At 45.3% G+C, this 17,197-nt stretch overlaps 1 long non-coding RNA gene across 1 annotated transcript in view; it reads left to right on the top strand.

Annotated features, from left to right (window-relative positions):
• The window catches only part of LOC146813474 (uncharacterized), a 66,390-nt gene that overhangs the window by 26,631 nt on the left and 22,562 nt on the right, over window positions 1-17,197 (top strand). Inside the window, exon 2 of the long non-coding RNA XR_014966986.1 lies at window positions 13,278-13,390. This is a non-coding gene — a long non-coding RNA (uncharacterized LOC146813474). The remainder of the gene's footprint in view (window positions 1-13,277; window positions 13,391-17,197) is intronic.

Genomic DNA, 17,197 nt, shown 5'->3' with positions numbered 1-17,197 from the left:
CTGCTTTTTAGCTTCTTGCTGTATTGGATACTGCCTCTGTGGAGTCGCAGTAGTTTTCAATGGTATTATGTGTTTGGTTGAATCGCAGTAGTTTTCAATGGCATTGTGTGGTGGGATGAATCCTTATCAGCATCGTTTCGATATAATGCAGGGACTAGGGCTGCTGCCCACTTCCGTCTGTATGTGTATTTTAGATACTTAAGAACAGGGTCAATAAAGGCTGGAAAAATTACTGTTTCCCTTCTAGGGCAATCCATAACTAACGCTGGCGGATAATCTTGTTTAGCTAAAATAATGTCATAGCCAAACGTCAAGTTCTCCCAAAAGGGACTTTCCTGGGCTTGTCCCCTTCCATCTGGAGTGTTATTTCATATAACGTATGTGGTACGCTTACCCTAGTATCAGGTGTTTCCACCGTGATATAATCATTCAAGTCCGCTGTCACCTGAAATTCCATTGGGTTCTGGCAAGCTATTGCTACTTCTGCCGCACTGTCTAGCATCGCCAGAGCCCATTGCCCATTCCCCATTCAGTAGTTGATTCCTCAGAATTCTGGGCATGTCTGATTCTTTTTGAATTGAGGTTTTGTGTTTGGTTTGTCTTCTTTTTTGGAAGTATACTCTGGAGTGTGTTGCTTGTCTCTGGATTTTGTACGCTCTTCTTGTCTGTCTGACCTTCCTTCCCTCTCTGAGTTTTTCGTTGAACCCTGAAAGGAACGAGAGGAACGTGTATCAGTATCCTGATACCTGTCAGGTTTTCTAATATTGTCCCTACTCCTAATGGTATACCTCCTTTCATAGGGCTCTTGTGAAGGAGACCTACCTCTGGATTGAGATCTATTTTCATTATTCTTTTGCTTTTTGTTATTGTCACACTTAATCTTCGAAGAAGCAGGTGCCTGCTTGAAGGTGTCCTTTTTAGGACCACCCATCAGCTGAGGTTTTATTGCTTTTTCCCCCCAAACTGTGTCTACCTAATTCTGCATATGCAGTCTCATTTATTTGAGGTAATTCATGTTCCTGTTTCAAAGGACTGAACTCCCTTAGGCTTTGACGGATTGTCACTGTTGATGCTTCCCCCTTAATATTTGCTAATAATATAGCTGATACCGTGGCAACATTACCAAGTAATTTCATCCCTACGTTTAGAGCAGGTTCTGCTCCGTACTCATTCTGTATTTGTCTTAATACATCTGGTATTACTGCTAACAACGGGATACCATGAGTTCTGGACTATATGGCAGCGAAAACTGTATCCCAAGAGGTACAATCCTCTATTTGTGGTGTTATCCCCATGGGCAAGCAGATTGTTAACATTCTGTGTTTTTTTAAATGAGCTTGTATTCAGGATTACTGCTTCTAGCTGTGTTATTTTTTGAGCTACCCAGAATGGCATTTGTTGTTTGCGGGAATTTTACCCATTACTGCGTGTACCACTTGTCGTATTATTTTAGTTGCTGAATGAGAATTTGCCTAGCTGTAGTGCTGGTAAGTTCCAATTCTATTAAGGACACGGAGGCAAGGACTATGCCTTCTTCCTTCGCTTTATTTTCACATTCACAGCAGCACATTTTCAAACACTTATAACAACTACATTTCTCATGAACAATAGTGAAAGTAAAAGTTTCATACAGGAGTCCTTCCTCTCTGTCCCCACTCCAGTCAGCCAGCATAGTCCCTCCACGCTGTTTCCTCTTCCTTCGCGCGAACCATTCCTGTCAGATTTCACGCTTCTTGTTTGGAACCATAATTTCCTGCAAAACAGGTAGTGTCAGGGACTAAGCTGGAACCAATTGCAGTATAGCACAAGCAACAATAACACATGAGTAACGTTCACAACTCATTACCACAGTTTGAAAGACCCATGAATGCCTTACTTACATTAGAACGGGGAGGGTCCACATCTGGAGAGGTCATTGGGCGGGATAATCCTCGCTTCCGTGTCCTTAATAGAATTGGAACTTACCAGCACTACAGCTAGGCAAATTCTCATTCTATAACAGGACCGGTGGCTCCGATTATGCCAGTTCAAAGCTTGTCGACTACTAGCCTTGCCACCTCAAGAACTGGTTTGAAATAAAACCTTTTAAAGGTGGAGTCAGAGGTCTAATCGGCTGCGCACATCAGATCTTCCAAACGCACACCTAGGGAAAAAGCCTAAGAGGCCATCACTCCTCTCGCCGAATGAGCGCCGAACTGCTAAGTATCAGTCCCCGCCTCCTGCATAACCTAACGCACCCATCTTGCAATGGTCGGGGACGAGACTGCTCTGTACGGTTTACGTAGCGCAATGAGCAGCTGCTTCTCACCCGGAGGGCGAGTTTCCTCAGTTCTTCGTAAGCACAGAGGCACTGCACTACACACAGTTTAGGGGAATCTGGAAACGCTGGGTACGAAATGACCCTAGTATTAGCCTTGGTCCTTCTACTTACTGTGAACAATACCCCATCTGGGGAAAACATTATGGCTGAGATGTCCAAGGCCCTTATGTCAGAGACGCGTCTGCACGAGACCAGGCATAACAGCATGGCCAATTTGGCTGTTACCTCTTTACGGGACAGAGATCTGTTCAGTTGCCAAGAAAGAAAAAGATTCAGCACCCTGTTCACGTCCCACAGGACGGAGTATCGAGGCTCCGGCGAGAGAAAGAGGCGAATCCCTCTGAGAAGCCAGCAAGCCAACGGATGTTCGCCCACCGGAGAGCCCTGTACCATAATATGACTGGACAAAATCGCAGAGCGAAAGGAATTGATTGACCTATAGGTCGGACCCTCCTCCGCCAGACTCGCCAGAAAGTTAAGGATGTGGACTACATCTGCCCCCACGGAATCGACACTTAGTCGCACACACCAATGACGCCATCTGTGCCAGGCTAACCGGTATCTCTTAGTCGTGCTGTCTGCCCATGCCTTTGTGAGCAAGTCCTCAGCTTTCCCGAAAGACCTGGGAGCGACCAGCGACGACGGAGATCCACCAGGCCATCATCCTCAATGTTCCGTCCACTACCAGCCGATGGGGAACCAGATCGGGATTGAGGAGAATGTGAGGAAAGTGGGGAAGTCGGATTGGAAAATCCCAAGAAAGTTCCAGAAGAACTGGAAACCAGACTTGAGACCTCTACCAGGGTGTGATCAACACCACCTCCGCCTGCTGGCTGCGAAGCAACGCGGACACTCGCGTGATCATGGAGAACGGGGGAAAGGCATAGCCGTGCTCCTGTTGCCAGTCCTGGAGGAACGCATCCATCGCCTTCCCTGAGGATCTGGCCGTCAACTGAAGTACCTTGGTAATTGATGATCTAGCCGTGACGCAAAAAGGTCTACGGAGAAGGGGCCCCATTTCTCTGACAGCTGAGAGAAGACCTGAGGGTCTAGCTTCCACACGCTGGCATCTTCGAGGTAACGAGAGTGCCAGTCAGCCACCTCGTTCTCATGCCCCGGAGGGTATTCCGCCGTTACAGAGATCTGGTTGTCTAGGTAGAAGTGCCAAAAATCCTTGGCTAGGTCCGCCAACAACCTGGATCTGGTGCCACCTAGTTGGTTGATGTACTGGACCGCAGAGATGTTGTCCCTTGAGAAGGACGCAGGATTGTACCCTGTCCTTTGTCCAGCACTGCAAACGACCCTGCCAGCAGTTCCAGGCAGTTGATGTGCAATGACTGTTCGTGAGTGGACCAGGCTCCACTCGTGGAGAACTCTCCGCACCTTGCTCCCCAACTGGAGTGGCTGGGGTCGGATTTGATGACAATATCCGGTGCTGAACTGAATATGGCCCGACCATTCCACTCCTTCATGTGGGTGAGCCACCATTCCATCTCGTTCCTCACATCGTCCGTCAGAGGTATCGACTGGGAGTACGTCAAACCCTTCCTGAGGTTATGCGCCCTCAGGCGCTGCATGATCCGGTAGTGCAAATGTCTGGGAAAAATGGTCTGTATCGAGGACATAGAAGCCTAAAAAGGTTGCACACTGGACCAGAACCAACAGGGACTTCTTCTCGTTTATGACAAACCCCACTCCCTGGAGGAGGCCAACCACAGTCCTCAACTGGCTGGATAGCCTTCTGGGGCACTGATCCAGGAAGAGCATGTCGTCCAGGTAGATGATCATTCGAACACCCTGCGCGCCGGAACTCCACTGCCGGTCTGAGAACCTTTGTGAAGCACCACGGAGTGGAGAATAGCCCAAAAGGGAGCATGGTGAATACGAAAACCTGACCTTCCCACCTGAATTGCAGAAAGCGCCGATGAGGGGGAAAGATAGGGACCGTCAGGTACGCATCCTTCAGGTCGAGCTGGACCATTCAGTCGAGTGATCATAGCACATCGCGGAGGAGATGGATCCCCTCCATTTTTAAGTAGCGGTAAACCACCCACTTGTTGAAACTTTTCAAGTTGATAACCAGACGCCGGCCGCCGTTGACCTTGTCGACTAAGAAAAGATTGCCGAGGAACCCACCGGGATGCTCTGATGTGCGGCAAATTGCCCCTTTTTGGAGGAGGGCGGGGACCTCTTCGTGCACAAGCTCGGTATCGCGCTGCGAGAAGGAGACGGGACGGGGACGGGTTAGCTGACGGGGACGGCCATGAAACTCCAACTGGAAGCCCTGGACCATCTGCAGCACCCCAGCGTCGCTCGTGAGGGAAACGCAAGCTGGGAGAAACTGCGCCAAATGCCCCCCCACTTGCAAGCTCGCTGAGGGTATTACACTCACCTCTTCCAGGACCCTGTTGCTGGCCTCTTTGGCCTCCACGGCCAGGGACCTTCTGACCTCTGGTGGGGCAGAAATTGTTGAAGCGGGCATTGTCTTGATATTGCCCGAAGCCTTGCCCCCTGTCAGAGTTGGAGAAGCGGCCGGTCATGCGGCCCCTACCACGACCAGCCCCTTGGAAAAACCCAGGGGGTAAAGACCATTCTGATGTTTGACTGGGCCCTGTCCAGAGAGATGAAAGTCGCCACAAACTTTCCCAACTCCTTGATAAACGGGTCGCCTAATAAGCCCCGCTGGGCCACAGCGCCTGCCTCCGAGGAAGCCAGGTTGCCTAACTTGGGGTCCACCTTAATTAAAAGGGACCACCTCCTCTCTGTGGAGAGTGCGCAATTTGCATTACCAATAAATACAATCTCGCACTGCGCCCAGCTGGAGAGAACCTCCAGGGAGATAAGGGCACCTGACACCTTGGCCTCTGCGGCCATGTCTAGAATTTGGTTGACCGGCCCCACTGTATCTAGCAGGTTACCCTGACACGTACGCCAGGAGCGATCAATACCCTTCTTAGGGTCCTGTAAGAATTTCGCTAGGAAGGTTGCCATCTTGGGGTCAATCTCTGGTGTTAATGCAACCTTTCCCTCCAAACTAGGGCGGGGGCACCCTGCCCGTAGGCGGTTGCAAGCATCCTTGTGCATAGGCTTGCGCAGACGGCTCACCACATACTGGGCTACTTTATCCCCTGGAACCCAATCTGAAGATCTGGGGTGAACAATGTCGTCCGGATCCAACATATCGGAAGCCCCCACTGGGGCAGAAGTGGGTGTCGGGAGCCAAGACCTAGAGGAGCCCGCTTCCTCATCAGTGTCCCCGGGGGAGTCACCATTATCAAAGGGGTCCAGAGAAGCAGTACGCGGAGGCATTGGGGTCGGGTCTGTGGGGGGCGCCGGGTCAGGCTGTGGGGGCACCTGCACCAAAAACGCCTGCTTCAGGCGGGCAGAGGCATCTACATCTACCCCTTGAGGACATGGTTTTTTAGCAGGGGGGGAACCAGTAGGTTGAGCCTTAGGAGGGGGCTTAGGGGTAGTTGTCACGGGAGCAGCCCACTTGACGCATTCCTTCGCAATCTGCGCAAACAGACATTGCTCCAAAGGCTCCATGGCCTGGTTGACAGCCCTACAGATGGAGTCATCCACCGCCTGGTAAAAGTCATCATCCCAGGGGAGGTACGCTCTTGCTCCGACAGTATGACTTGGGTAAGCACAGGTACAGTATAGGTAAGTATTAGGAGCACAGGCAGCTTGGTGCTGAAAGCACTAATTTAAAAGCACTATAGGTGCTCTATTTTCAAACAGGGAGGGAGCCCAGGCGAATCGGGGGTGGCCAATGGCACACAATTAATGGGCAGAACCCTAGGGACACACTAGCCCTCTGGTCACAGGGCAGCCACCCGGGACAGTGTCCCACAGGCACCACAACTCATGGTGCAATTGTGACTCCGTAGGGTGTTCAGAAAAAGCAACACAGACCCTCAATGGGGCGTTCACAGCTAAATAGGGAAGATACAGACCCCACAGGGCGTAAACCGGGTGGCATGAGGCAAGGCTGAGCTCTAACCGGGCAGCACTCTTCGGGACTCGAATGCCAGTGCCTGACTCGTGCTGCCCATAGAGAGTGCACTGCGCCCCCTGGCGGCGGGAGTACCACACCGCACCTCGTAGGGAAACCGTCACGTAAGGTACATTTAAAATGTCCCGTGACTAATTGGAATCTGTAAAAACAGAAGCGCTAGCCAAACGCCACCAAATTTAGCCAAATAACACCCCCAGAACAGGAGAAGCAAAAGAAAATCGACTTATCTGCTGCTGAGCAGCAAAGAAAGAAGAAGAGGAAACAGCGTGGAGGGACTGTGCTGGCTGACTGGAGTGCAGACAGAGAGGAAGGACTCCTGTATGAGACTTTTACTTTCCCTATTGTTCATGAGAAATGTAGTTGTTATAAGTGTTTGAAAATGTGCTGCTGTGAAAATAAAGCGTAGGAAGAAGACATAATCTGAGCCTCCGGTCCTGACATAGAATTCTGAATTGAACCTGTCATTGTATCCGTTGCTGGCTGAACTGTGGGTGTCATCACAAACTGTCATATTTATGTATAGTTTTATCAGTTCTTTATGAAGTGTGAGTAAGTCTCCTCCTGGCATCGTTTCTATGTCAAGATGTGGTGTGTAGGCTGCTAATACCAGCCATGTTGCTCCGTCTCTTCTGAGCGGGCCGAGTCTTACTCTATTTCTTGTATGGGGGAGGTGGCCTTTAAACCATTATAAGAGTTCCTGGTAAGTTAGTAGAACTTCAATGTCCCCATTGGGACAATATTCGTCCATTATTTCATCTTCTGTGTAGTAATGAAATGTATTTGTTATTGCATTCGCAACTGGGAATGTAACCTATGAATAGAATACCTCTGTTCTGTATGATTCGTGTGCCTCAATCACGAATGTTATTGGTCCACCCATGGCTGTTAAACCATGCGCACTTAGTTTATGGTGATGGCATTCCCAACATTTTCTGCAATGTGAATTGTGTCTGCATCTTCTTCTCCGGCTGAGAGGTTTAGAACTTGTATTATGTTATCTACTTGCTCAGTCATTGTTTTAGTAAAGAAGAGCTTTCCAAGGGAACTAAGATAAGGTGGTATGTACAATTTAGGAACAATGTGTCCTAAATTGATAAATAGGATTTTCCTACTCTGCTGTGGCGGAAATTTGTATCCTCCCACTCCAGTCGTCTCTGGGGAAATGTGAGTAGGGGTCTCTGAAAATAGCACGACTGAACTACTCCGTTTTGACTGTTAAATAAGTACCCAACCAACGTTGGCGGTGCCATGTTGTGTAGTTCCTATAAAACCTATACAGGATCTGCACGTTCGAACGATATACACTGTAGGATTGGTGTCAGACTGGTTCTAAGCACCCCCCCACACCAGGTATGTTGGCCTTTTTGTATCAGCTAGCTCACAGTGCATTAGAATCTTCTCTTACCAAGGAGAGAATAGTTATTTTCAACCTTGAAACATGACAACCCTGATCCCTCAGGACCGTGGAAACAGTGTACTACTTTTCGCTAAGTCACTCATGCTCACTTAGCCTGAGAGGGATACACAGAATAATCGGTCTGGACGTTTTTCAATAAGCATTTATTGAAAGTCGTTATTCTAGTGTAAAATAGATGAGCTGCAACAACCACTAGACAGTAACAGATATAAATGATTAGAAGCACTATGAAAGTAAAAGGATGAAAGAATTCTACCAGCTTGCAATAATCATGAATACATACGAGTATATAAAATACATGATAATAAAAGGTATGTACTCCTACGATGCCTCCCTAACTAGATGTACCTAATTGTACCTAATGTGTATAGGTGCCCCACTACACGAATCCCTCTAGGATTAAGTCAACCCCATTACCGGGATTGAGCGACTGGGACCCCGTTGTGGTCTTGGGTTAAGCAACCCTCAAGGAATGTTTAGCCCATTGCGAGCTGGAGCATCTGCATTCAGGAACTTCAGCGTCTTTGGTCGGTGCGTCGGCCGGGAAGTCCTGGTCTCCTCTTTCTGTCTTAGCAAGATGTGATGTTAATATACCCAAAGGTCTCCTCGGGGGTTCTACCTTGCTGTGCCACTCTGTGGGACTTGAGATGATGTCGGGAATGAACTTTGCACATGTATATTATACAGGAGATGGTAGTTCTGCTGTTCTTCCAAGAATCCTCATGCATAATGTATGAGGCTTTAAACAGGACAATTCCCGCGTTCTGAGTGCAGTGTTGTATCTAGGTAAAAGGTCAGTCCCTAAGAATCGTTAGGTATGTAGTGTAGGGAAGAATATAGGTGAAAGGTTTTGATGTTACCTGAGCCTATATTAGGGTACCTATAAGGAATATAACAATATGATTAAAATGGAACTTGCCTCCATGATGGTTCCTAAAGAATCTGAACTGGTCTTACCCACACCTAACCAGAATTCTATCAGATTTGGGCAGGTGATGAACATGTGTACATCATCGGCATCACAACTGCTGCACTGTCTACTCTTCAAATCTTCACTTCCCCTTATTTTTGAAACTTTCCTCGGAGTCCAATAGGCTCTATGAAGAGTGGAGAAGTGATTTTTCCATAGTGCAGCAGGTGTAATCAGAGAATAAAGTGTATACAAAGATACTTGCCATATGTCTTCCATTTCCGTGCCCGGCAAGTACCCGTCCCATGCGAGGTGTGGAGATTTCATATTTTCCTCAGCTGCCTTCAGAAGATGCTGGTACCAGTAAGGCACCTCCTTCTTCATAGCCGATGGTCTTGAAGATCCTTCTCTATTTGACCAAGCTCGGAGCTGGTCCAACCCTGGCTCTTGAGCCCTGCGTTTACTTGACAGATTTTAAACCTAGAGAATGCCCCGTTTGCCCTGCTATTCCAATAGCCCTAGGGTAGCCTCTGTCCATCATCCACCATTTGGCCCCATCTATTTATGCCACTCTGTTTTAGAGGTTTTGCCAGGATGTTAACCCCTTCCATGCTCATGACGGAACGGTTCCGTCATGAGCCACGGTTGAGCTGTGCTCATGACGGAACCGTTCCGTCATGGGCCCGCCCGCGCACGAACCCTTCAGCACCGCGGCGGAATTCGCCCAGCGCTGAAGGGGTTAAGCGGGTCCTCTGGAGTCCCCAGGGAATCCCATATTGGGGCCAACTTACTTTAATATGAAATACTCAGGAGTGACCTGACCTTGTACCATATTTTGGCTGCTGCCTCAAAGCATTTTAATTGAACCTTTAAAAAATAATTTTGTGGCCGAACTTATAAGATAAACTTTCCTCTGATAAGTCAGATAGCATGGCACTAAACATACTGTGTCTCATCTGGGCGAAGGAGAAACATTCCTGCTTTTTCTGTCTTGGTGTAAATTCGTTCAGTAGTTTTGGAAAAAATGAAGGTAATACAATTTTGTAAAACAGATACACAAGAAAAAAACACATAAAATATATGTGCAGCATGCAATATTCTATTTATCATTAGTTTTTTAGGGAGGGGAGGGATAACCAGGCTTAATCGAAGCTTCATCTCTGGTGAAACCATTGTCCATCCTCACTCTCACACTGCACATCTATTTATATCGTACATATGAGTAGAAACATCATTTCTGTTAATCAACCACATTATTGTTTTTCATACATTTGTAAGATTCCTTTACTATGTATAACCAGTTTATTATGCATATTTGTTTTGTTTTTTTGTTTTCAAAACTATTCAAGCTTGGCTGATGGTTAGTGCTTTCAGTTTTAGTACATTTATATCAAAACTATTTTGAGATTTCTATTTTTTACTAACTATTGGGGTGATAACGAAGCCAGCGTCCTGGGGATTGGGACCGCCCGCCTATATGGCGGCGGTCCCGCACGACATATTACAATGCGGCAGCCACCACAGTGGCCGCAAAAGGCATTATTAACATTGTGGCAGGTGCTGCTGGCTGCAGCACCCGCAATGTTAATAATGCATGTTGTGTATTTCCCTGCACTACGTGGTAGGCACCACGCGGTGCCTGCCTCCTGGTGCAGGGAACTGTAGTGGGGCACCATAGGTGCCCCCAAGTGCAAAATGCACATGCCCTGTACAAGGGGGGGGCCGGCAATGGGCCCCCAAAGTACATCACCGCCAGCCTTTCAATGGCAGTTGAACCGCCATTGACAAGCTGGCAGGGAGGCAGCATCCAAATCTGGCAAACGGTGCCTGCTAGGCGCTGCCACTATTTTGTGGATGCGTGGTTGGTCCGACAGGCAATCTTAATGATTGTCTCAGTCGGACCTGTGGCGGACGGGCTTTTCGCCTGCCAGGCACACCACCCGCCATCCTGATATGGTGGGCAGAAAAATGCCTTACAATGGCGGTGAACCTGCCACCGGGGCCATCGGAATGACCCCGTTTATCTTTTATTGATAATTTTAGCCATCAAAATTCCCTACAATTATCTGGAAAATGTAACATTTAAAGAGGTAAAATGCACATTATATGGGAATGCCCTCAAATACAAACATATTGGAAGCGGGTACACGATTGTATGAGTGCAGTCTGGGGGGTAAGATTATGACCTGAAGCTAAAAGGTGCCTCTTAAATATCTGGGAGCCCACGGACCTGTCTGTAAAAGGTAGAGTGTGAGCAACACTTGGACAGGCAATTGCAAAACGAAATATAGCACGCCTGTGGGGAGCGGGAACACCTCCAATGATTAGCGAATGGAAAAAGGACATGGACTGGTGCATGCTGCAAGAGAAGACAGTTTATATGGCACGGGGGTGCCCGAGGACATGGGTCGCGGTCTGATCAAAATGGAATGCATACCATGGACATTTGTGTGAACCTCCCATGCTCCCTTCCCTTGACGGACCATTAACACCGTAGTGTTCCTGCACTGATACCAGCTTGAGTACTACTAGCCTTGAGATGATCTTTTGTATGACAGACTGTAGATGCAACACTGTAAAGTTCTACCTGCAAATGTACAATGACCAACAAATTTCTTTTTGGTTAATAAAAAGAGTTATAAAAAAAAATAAAGAGGTAAAATGTTTCTGCATTGAATTTGATAATGTTTTTTTAAAATTGTTTCTCACAGTTGATGTCTTTTCTATCATTCTGAAATGCTACGTTACATCTCTAAGCCATTTTTTATTACGTACCCCCTAACTTCTCACGCTACCCATGAATTTATTCTGAAACATGAACTGATAGCACATATATATCCAAATGATCAGTCAAGGTAACTTGTGCACATTAGCGCCTAGATTCGTGCCTTGAAAAATATACTCGCCCAATCGCAATGGCAAGTCAGATTTTTATGGTTGCTCTATTTTTAGCACCTACTAGTACGTTCTGGTGAGTAAACTTAAGCTGGAAAGAAACAGGTGTTCTAATAATTTAGAGAGTGAATGAGCAATAAACATGCCATCTAGGGCCAGATGTACGACCATTTGATTTTGCGCCTTGCAATTTGCGGCAAATTGCGAGTCGCAAATTGCAAGTCGCAAATTCAAATGTACAACTGTATATTTAACACAGTTTGCGATTCCCAGTGGGATAGCAAATTGCGAGGCTCATTAATGTTAATGAGCCTCACGCAATTTGCGAGCCCATTGGGAATGACCGGCCCTCCCAGGGATGGTAGCCTGCTGGGCTCAGCAGACCACCACGTTTAGGACTGCTTTTCAATAAAGCAGTTTTTAAAAAAAATGCAGCCAGTTTTCCTTAAAGGAAAAAGGGATGCATTTAAAAAAAAAAAAAATGAAATGGATCGTTTCAATTTTTTAAGGGCAGGCACCACTGCCTGCCCTTTAAAAATAATTCTGCATGCGTTCGCCATTGCGGTCCCAAAACATTAGTACATGAGTTTGAGTCTTGCTATTTGGAAGGGAACGCCCCTTCCAAATAGTGAGTCTCTAAACACTTTTTTGCGAGTCGCAAAATTGTGTTGGTACATGGCCATGACAATTTTAGCATGCGCAAACGGGTCGCTAACCTGTTTGCGCATGCTAAAATTGTTCGTAGATCTGGCCCATAATCTTGCTTTTAACTTGACACATTTGCTGTATGCTTAAGGAAAGGGGTCGAATGTCAGTTTATCTTTTTACAAATTTTGGCTTGGAAAATTGAGTTTCTTTTCCTTTCTCTTACTACAGTTAGAGGTTTTTGTCAATTGAGCTGTCTGATGTCCGTTTTTTTCTAACACATAACATTTAAGTAGCCTGTAAATTAATAGTACAAATATTTCAAAGTATATTGGGGATTGTGAAAGCAATTTGTTTTGTAAAAGACATATGATGCAAACAAAGATTTAAACAGGAGGAAAAAAGCAGAACACTTTATTTGGTGTTGTGCAAATTGACACATATTTGCAGAAACTCGATTTTCAGACATTGTACACTATATAGTTTTGTAGGTAAAACCACATCAGTGGGAACCTTTGTGGGCATTTCAATGTAAAATCTGCGGTGTGCAAATGAGTGTGCTACCACTTCATGCTTTGGTTACGTATTTATTAAAAGTGATGGTTTTAAAACTTGATTTGAGAAATATTCCTGCCTTGCCCTGATGACAATGCTGTTAATGAACTAAGAGGCAAGTTAGGGGTCATGTGTCTCCTAAGTGTGGCCATAATTGTATTATATATGCAGCAAAAGTTTAGTCTATTAAAACAAGTTTATTTGTACAGCAGACATGCATGAAAAAACTCTTGTATGTGATTATGAAAGAAAATGGCAGCTCAGTGAATTAACGTTTTTGCCCCGATCGCATCATTTGAAACCAGTTTATGGGTCAAGAATATTACAGTTAGGTTGAGTAGATTATTTAAGTCAGTAGCCCTTGCAGGTCTTGTAACATTTTTCAGATTTTTCGAGGCCTGATATTAAGCATTAGTAATTCAAAATAGGGGGTGTCTGGAAACTGCATTGTCCTATACTGGCACACCGCTACACAATTGTGAGAACTAACAATGTCTCTGTATTTTACACATTACAGTTTTCATTGGGTCCCGCTGGATTTTTACTTCTCAATTTAGATGTTGTTTTGAATACACAAAAAGCCAGACATGAGCTGCGACGGGGAAGAAAACACTGTTGTTCTCTGTTCAGGTATGTGAAAACTAACTCTTTGGTTTAAATTTGATGCGATTGAACGTTGAACGCCCATTTAAGCACCAGACAAGTTGGCCTGCTTTTCAATTCATATTCTACTTGGACCAGCTGTCGCAACCCATCTCAGTTTAGCAAGTTGCAAAGTGTTGCATTTCTAAAAACAACCAGTGAATATCCCAGTCTCGACAACAAAAGAAAGGTGTACATGCCAGCTGCTGCTCTCAATGCATGATTCCTTACCTTTTTTTCCCGCTCTCTGGGATAGAAGCTCCAGTTCTTCCTTCTAGTTACAGTATATCTTTGGCCAGCAGGAATTAGTTACTATAAGTGGGAAAAATATAATTTTTGCGTTATTAATGGGACGCAGAGGTTGACCATGAGAATGAGCCTTTCCTAGCATCCGCTGCTGCACCCATAGACAGAACTAAATACACCTAACAGACCAAGTCCTGATGCTCACTCTTATTGTTTGGAAATATATATACCAAGCTGAGAGACGCCGTTTGTATATAGCCTTTGTAGATCTAAGGGCCGCATTCGATCTAACGCCTAGGGGATTGCTGTGGGCATCACTTAAGAGAATGGGGTCCCTAATGGCTTACTCACCCAATTAATTAAGCAGCATCAGGATAATTATGCCTTGGTCGGATGGGGTCCACAGGGGCAATTGACTGATCATATTCCCATACGTAGAGAGGTGAGACAGAGGTGTGTGCCCACCCCACACTATTTTCCCTCTATGTAAAGGTGTCATAGGGGCCGTACTCAAAGGCAACATTGATGCTCCCGAGTTAGATGGGGCTTGTGTCTCTGTACTCCTATTCCCAGATGACTGTCTTTTAATTTCACAGACTCCTACAGGCCTGCAGCAACTAGTGAATGTTACAATTTCTGTAAAACCAAGGGCCTGGATATAAATTCTTTCAAGACCAAATTTATAGTAATCCGGTCCCATAAGTCTTTTAGCAGAGCTATAACCTTGGAACAGGGGAAATGGAGCATGTTTTTAGATTTGGGTACTTGGATATCATGCTGGATAGTAGGGCATCATGAACCCCACACATTCAAAAGGGCAGGGTAGTGCACCAGCACCAAGCCTCGGCTATGTTTCAAAAACACCAGGCAACATCAAGAGCCTTACTCCCTGCTATAGATTTATAAAAGATTCAGTCTGCACCTCTATACGGGACTGAAATCTGAGCCATGCCAATACCAATGTCTTTATTCTGAGCGAGAATAAGTTAGTTCGCTCACTCCTCTGCTTTCCAGAAAGTACCCCCTTGTTCCTTTGTTCCCCTAGACGTAGCACTCAAAAGAGTGTACACAACACGTTAAGACCTCTTTAATATTGTGTAAGGATTTAGACTGTAGAGGAGCTTGTGCGACACAGAAAAGCAGTGGATGAACTGTTGATCCTAGATAAGAATATTACTTTTCCGTGGTTTAGGCTCATCCAATCTTGGCTGCTAAGGTTGGGTCTTGGAAGTTTTTGGTCTGTTCCGAGATCTTTAAATTCTTTGTCGAAAAAGCAACTGAAATCTGTTTTGCGGCTGTACGATAACGAATCTCCACCAAAATCCTACTTTGGGAAGATGGTCATCTCAGTTCTTGAATTTCAAGGACAGCCGTAACTATGAACCCTTCCTTGAAATCCCCCAGCCTCAATTGGCCAAGTGACTGTACGTAAAGTTTCAATATGGTACTTTCAAAATAGGGTCTTTTATGTCCCTGTGGAACTCGGGCAAGCCTATCAACACCACTGACACTTGCCCCATGTGCCACTCTCCCACTAAAACAAAATATCTCCCATGTTTTGTTTTTCTGGCCTGCCTACTCAAAACCAAGAAGTAAATGGATTTGTCTATTGTGTAACCGGTTAGGCTTCAGGCGACATCACAAAGCACTTAAGGCATTACCGGGAGATGCATCCATTTATACTGTGTCTACCTTGAGTAAAGATCTCCTTGCAGTAGGGCTATAGAAGAAACAAAAGGATGTCCAGTTTTAAAGCCGAATGAGTCTCCACTGCTTGTCTATTGTGAGTAATTATTTAAGTAAACACCAGGAGGGTAACCATCTCTTGAGGGTTTTTTCTGTTCTTGCACAGGCAGCTATTTTCAATATTTTTGACCTCTTTTAAGGCTTTTAGTGTTTTAACTTTAAGTATTTTAAAAGTTTTATTGTAGAACACCAGTTTCATCTCTGGCCGTCACATACACATGGCTTTTAAACAATGCCTATGACATTAAAGAAGCTTTGTTGTCTGTGTATCAAATCTGTTTTGGAGAAAAGTAAAGATGGAATAGGATGCAGAGGAGCAAGAGTCATCAATGTTCAAGAGAAATTCTTCAGTTTGGTTGTCTGGTAGCCACACCCAGACCCCTATTTATAGCAGACTTTAATCCATGGGTTGATAACAGGAAGAAAAAACACACCTCCAGCTTGATTTGAAACTCAGAGCTTTTCACCTTTTTTTTTTTTTAAAGAAGACATTTGGAAATGTTCTGAATAGAGAGAGGGTGAGAATTCCCATGCATGGCAGATAGAAAGAGCTGCAACAGGAGCGGCTAGGCTTGATGCATGCTAGCATAACTTGATTGGCTGACGCTGTATAAAGAGTCAACAAAGGACAGTAGTGAAAAAACATTTGTCTACGTTAGCTGGGCACAGCTTTACTGAGGGCCTGGTGAAGAACTAGCCAGATTTGAAGAATGAACATTTGTAGTCCAGGAGCCAATGTAGTTTTGCAGCATGAATATTTTCGGGATCGCCATGCGGTGCATTATTCTGCCATCCAGTGGTTGGTGGGCAGGGCCACTGGAATTATGCGGCAACGGAGGGTCTAATTATGAGGTAGAGGTGAGTAAATTATGCAACAAGAAAGGGCAAATTATGCAGAATTATGCAGCACATTTTGTGATAGTATTACTTTATTATTTTGCCATTTTTAAGTTTAACACTGTCTAGGCATTAGTTGTACCTCATTAGTACCAGTTTAACACTCAAATATAGCAATAAGCTAGAGAAAAGTGACCTAACAAGTTTTTCAATGGGGCTTCCACTGCGCTGCAACATGTGTTCCTAAGCTTTTACTAACTTTTAAATTGTTTGAGCTAGAAAAAAGTTTTGGGTTAAAATCTGCAGATATTGTTGCAGATGATGGATAATGTGGCAAATCTACAACTATACGAAAATGCCCCAGCCGCACAATCGCATAATTCCAGTGGTCCTGTTGGTGGGGTCTGGAACTGTCCCTATATATTTAGTTTTTTGTATTTTGAGCATCAACCAGTCTGTGGCTATAGCCATATTCCTTATGCCATCAGACATATACCCCAAATTCCCCAGTGCGTTGTCACCATCTTCAGATTCTTTTTTCTGCTGTCTGTTCCCGAGGTACAGTCCAGAGCTCCAGGTCGCAGATCACAAGGAACTGGGATGACGCTGGAGAGCATCGTGGGAAAACTCTGAAAAACTATCAGGAACAACAGCAAAAGCTAAGGAGAACCCAAAAATGCAAAGAAAAACTGAAATCATAGAATTTTCATTTGGGCTTCAACCACATGGGTCAAATAATGTATGGATGGTGTATGGGAGTCTTAGAAAGAAGGAATATACATCTTTAGATTCTGCCCAAAGTGCCACCATAAACTCTCTCGAAAGGAGAAACACAAGGTTTGTAACCTCTGTCTGCTCAAAGACCATAAGTCCGAAGGGTATAAGAAATGTGAGGAGTTTTCCCCAGGACTGTTAAAGTGAGGGAGAAACAGAGGTGGGCAAACAACACCATGCTACAGTCACAGG

Source organism: Triturus cristatus, chromosome 7 (genome assembly GCF_964204655.1).
Source record: "Triturus cristatus chromosome 7, aTriCri1.1, whole genome shotgun sequence".
Classification (NCBI taxonomy): Eukaryota; Metazoa; Chordata; class Amphibia; order Caudata; family Salamandridae; genus Triturus; species Triturus cristatus.
This window is presented reverse-complemented; position numbering and strand designations above follow the sequence as displayed.